Below are 5,083 nucleotides of genomic sequence, written 5' to 3' on the forward strand. Positions count from 1 at the left end.
AGCCAGTCTGACAGGTGTGAGATGGTACCTCATTGTTGTTTTGATTTGCATCTCTCGGATGATTAGTGACTTTGAGCATGTTTTCATATGTCTCTTGGCTTTCTGAATTTCCTCTTTTGAAAGGTGTCTATTTAGGTCCTTTGCCCATTTTTTGATTGGATTGTTTATCTTCCTTTTGTTAAGTTGTATGAGTTCCCTATAAATTTTGGAGATTAGGCCCTTATCAGATATGACATTGGCAAATATGTTTTCCCACACAGTGGGTTTTCTCGTTGTTTTGTTGATGGTTTCTTTTGCTGTGGAAAATTATTATATTTATTTTCTCATATCAGATTTTACCATTAGACTATAAAATAAATAAACCAATGATAATCCAAATGTAATTTGCACAAACACAAATATTTTTTGAATGTACTAATTTGGAAGAGTCTGTTTCTAAATTTGTAACTGTTATTTCCCATTATATAAAAGCAAAAATGAATATTTATAGTCTGTGCTTTCAAAACAGATTTGTATTCAACATTGTTTCTGGTTGAAATTATACTTAGGATTACATTAGAAAATAACTATAAGTGTTTTCTTAAATCAGTTTTTTCCCTTTTTTTTCCAAAACAAGTGTAATGCTAATTCTGTTTCAATGTATTAGGCATATAGAATTCACTGTACATAGGTGAATAAGAATTTATTCATAGCTTCTGGGAATACTGATGAGTTTATACTAAAAAAGAAAAAAAGTGTCATGACTAATTCCCAAAGGAGCACATAAAGGAGGGTGAAGCATATTCATATCAGCAGACATTTAGCAAAATGAATGCTCTGTGTTCTTCAGCTGACCTTTGGAGTTCTTCAACGCCAGTCCTGGGCAGCATTTGTAATGTCTTTGTGAAGGGAATAGTGCTAGCTGGGTGGGTTAATCAATAACTCAGAGTGAATCTCTACACGGTAGTAGAGCTAAAAAGACCCAAATACTCTATTCCTTCATTCTTAGCTAGAATTGCCACTGGGATAAAGTAGGGATAAACATAGAAGCACCAATCTCTACAACTATTAAGACATTGTTACATGTGTTTTCTCTATGTCCGCACCAATGCAAAAAAACCTTAAATATAGTCCAAACAACCTCAGAGTATCCAAGATATGAGAGAATATAAGTAAACGCTAGGAGGACATAAAGGAATTGACTTCTAGCCAAAATGATAGAATGATTAACATGTTTGTCAGGATTGGCTATCTGCCAATTCCATTAAACAGAGCACATCAGAATGGAAAAACTGATTTAATTTCAAAATTGTTTTTATTGGTAAAAGTACATGATATAAATAATTTTGAAGCTAATGTGATGATCACATTAAAAAGTCTAGAAACATCCTGTGGATGGCACTCTTCAAGGTAAATGGAACATGAGTATTATTACATCACTGGCAAGCCTAGACTTTTGTAATTCCCTGAAAATCTTGCTGTTTTAGTTCTACCAAGGGCATCATCGCAAAAGTGATGAAAAGCTACATTAAAAGGTTTAGTTATTTATTTAATAAACATACTAGTAAGTGGATCATATCTATAGAGAGAGTGCCTGCATGGACTTATATTTATTGTGCAAAGAGTTTGTAATTTAATGGGGAACCACTCATACACAGCCAGTTTGAAGATTGTGACCTCTGGATAACATTAGGAATTACTAAGAGGAAGTGTTCTCCCGTAAAAGCTTTCTTGTGGCTTCAAGTGTTACTTCCCTGGTGAAAGGAAGGGTTGCAGCCACGCCCAGAGGAAGCCTATCCTCTGAGGCCTGCAGGTGAAGACAGTGAGCACCTTCTCTACCTGCGGCAACATGGACACCTTGCTCAGATTCCCTTCCTGTGTCCTTCCTTGTTCAGCAAGGGCTTCCTATCCTCTTTGCCTGAACAAAGAACTTGAGTGTATGTTATATGCTACATCCTACGAAATTATTTTTCTTTTTCTCCACGTTTGACCTCAAATTCTAAATTTAAGCCCTTCAGATCAAAACCCATAAAAAAATCCACCACATTTTTTTCCTCTCCACCATTAGAACATTGCAAATATGAAAGGATTTGGTGTCAGACTTTTGTATATGCTCTGATTAAAGATATTCATTCAGCCTTTCAATATTCTAGGCTGCACTTATGTCATTTCTAGGGTCAAAAAAATGAGGAAGAGCCTCTGGGTCAGCAAGAAAACTGAAGATGGAAAAGAGGAATGTTTAAGTTAAAATCTTTAAATATTACTCCGTTTCATAGAAATTACCATATTTCTTCAAATTTTGACCAAAATAAATATACCTTGCCATTAGAAGATTCTTCACACTTTGTGAGCTTATTATCTTGTGGTTTATAGAGGAGAAACTTAAAAAGAAGAGCAAGTGAGAAGTCATACAATAGATGGGGCGGGGGCGGGGGGGGGGGGGCGCGTCACTTTTTAAACTGCATTAGTTGCGATCTTTCACCGCCTCTCATTAGCTTTTATAATGTTTTGCTTCAATTGTTTCCAATACTTAACACGTTGGGGATATGGTGCTAAAGTAGGCATTGGAAGAATACTTAGATATGGACATAAATCAAAGAACATAGTAACAACACACATTAAAGTGAATGATTATTAAAAAATAAGTGTTTCCTAGAATTTTGGTTCTGGACGCAAATGCATTGCTTCTCTAGCTCAGACGTTTTACTTTAGAGCTGAGGAGGCTGATGCCCAGAGCGGCTGAGTGACCACGGCAGGGAAACACACACAACGTATAACTATTAAACATGAAGTTAGGGCTTCCTTCTTTTTGACTTTCCTTCCTTTGTCAGGGAAATGTCTACCTCAGGTGAATAAGCCAGGAAATAAACAATGAGCTGCTCACGCTCTCTTCCTTTCCTCTGATCTGTTGTGGGGCTCTCTAGTGATCAAATGTAACCAGAAGCCAGAGGGCAAGGGAGACTTTTTCCTGTATGATGATATATTTTCTACAGGTCAGAGAGAGAAAACGGTAGATAAAGGTGGAAAATAAATCTGGAGGGGGAACTGAGATATCCCCCATGCCAGGTTTTATTTTCTTTTTCCTTTAAGGTTTTTCTAGGAGTTTAACTTGATAAAAAATACTTTATTGATGTTACATTCTGGTCACTGTTCTCTTTTACACTAATATCATCTTTTAAGATACAGAGGGAACAAATACATTTTTCTTTAGAAAACTAGATCAACCTGTTTTTCCTATTGGTCTTATCTGGTTTTAATGGGATAAAACAAAGTTATCACAAATAATTATGAGGTAGAATGACATCAATGAAGTAGAGAATTGAGGGTTATATTGTACTAGTAGCCCTGCGCATGAATCAGTGCGCCAGTAGCTCACCAGTAGCTCGCTGACACCCTCCTATAGCTCCCCCGCCTCCCCCTCATAGCTTGCTGCCCTGCCCCCTCCTGTAGCTCTCTGCTGCCCGCTTGTACTCGCTGCCCCACCCTCCTGCTGATCTGTGATCTGGTCGTTACGCGGTCTGTTGTTATGCTTCATGGCGTAACGGCCATTTGCATATTACATCTTTATTCTATAGGATAGTTGAACCTCACCATACTCATGAGTGGCCTTAACAACTAATTTAGTTCATTTACAGTTGTGTTTAAAAAAGTAATCCTAAATGCGAGAATTTTTTCCATATTCTATAATGTACGCCTTGTGTTACCTATAAGTATTTTTTTCCTAATTATTTTATGTTTGAAAAGTAACTCTACTATAGCACACACACACAAATCAAATGCTGAATACACAGGTCAAAGGAAAATTATTTCTGACCCATGTAGGTGAATGGCTTGCATCCTGGATATAATGTTTTATTATCCATATCATTGTCCTAGCTTGAAAATATTTATGAGTGATCATAAAATTAGGTACCCCGTTTGGAGTATGCAGCAAGTATGTTGCTGACCTCCAGTGGGAGGTATTGCCTGGCTTGACTATTTTATTTAAAAAGTAATGCTTTCTATTGGCTTGGAATTTACCACACTTTCATTTTACTAAGTTTTTCAGATATTCCACAATTTCATATCTTGAAACAATTAAAGTTGGTAGCCTTAACCAGTCTTTATCATATTCTTCAAAATAGTTTCCAGCCAAACATATTTTCATGCTTAACCGTTTCAGACAACTAAACTTAATAGATGTGCACATTTATACAAAGAAAAACAGAAAAACAATTCCTATGTAGTGTCTTACTAGGAAACTAATTTCACCAGTTAGCATCTTTACCCTTTCTTTAGAAGGAAAAGTTGCCTTCGATGAAGGTCTTAATACAGAATTTATGTAACAAAAAATGTGTCTTAAAAATGTAGTAAAACAGTTCAAAATTCTGTTTTATTTCATGGAGGTTAAGAATATTCAAAAGAAAGAAAAAGTATGAAACACTTATGTTTAAAAGTACTACATTTGGTCCTTCAGAAATCAAAGCCAGAGACAAAGATTAAGGTGATGCCACTTCTGGAAAATGCAAGTGCTGGTGTTGAGGATGAAAACCAAAAAGGGCATGATGCAAAGAAAAGTATGAAACTGGCAGCTGCATCACAATCAGCAAAGTGAGTTAGACCCTTGTTCAGCAGGCAGACATGTTCTTTTTACATGTGAGACTTTCTCTGCAAGAATTATTTGGAGAAATCACACCTTAGAGAACACTATGAAAGGAAAAAACAAAAACCAAGAGGAGGAATGCATTAGCCTCTCTTCCATTTCTCACTGGTCAAGGATCATTCCACGGAACGAAATTTCTTGAATCGCTGGGTTGTGCCATCCTTTTTCTTGGCAACCTCTCAGGAAGCTATATTCAGCCCAAGTCCAACAGAATGGCATTTCATGTAAGAAAAAGGCAGGTGGGTGAGGAGCTCAGAGATAATAAGGTTAGGCACGTAATACTTGTTGACCAGATAGATGTGAAGTTTAAACTTGGACACCAGCCAGTTAGATGAATTCATAAAGGAGGCTTTATTATTATTATTATTATTATTATTATTATTTATTATTATTTTTATTTTTGCAAGAGGGAAATAAGGGATGGAATTTGAGAAGGCACACAGTTTGTGCACAGGAAAAGTA

Source organism: Myotis myotis, unplaced genomic scaffold, assembly GCF_014108235.1.
Source record: "Myotis myotis isolate mMyoMyo1 unplaced genomic scaffold, mMyoMyo1.p scaffold_m19_p_7, whole genome shotgun sequence".
Taxonomy (NCBI): Eukaryota; Metazoa; Chordata; class Mammalia; order Chiroptera; family Vespertilionidae; genus Myotis; species Myotis myotis.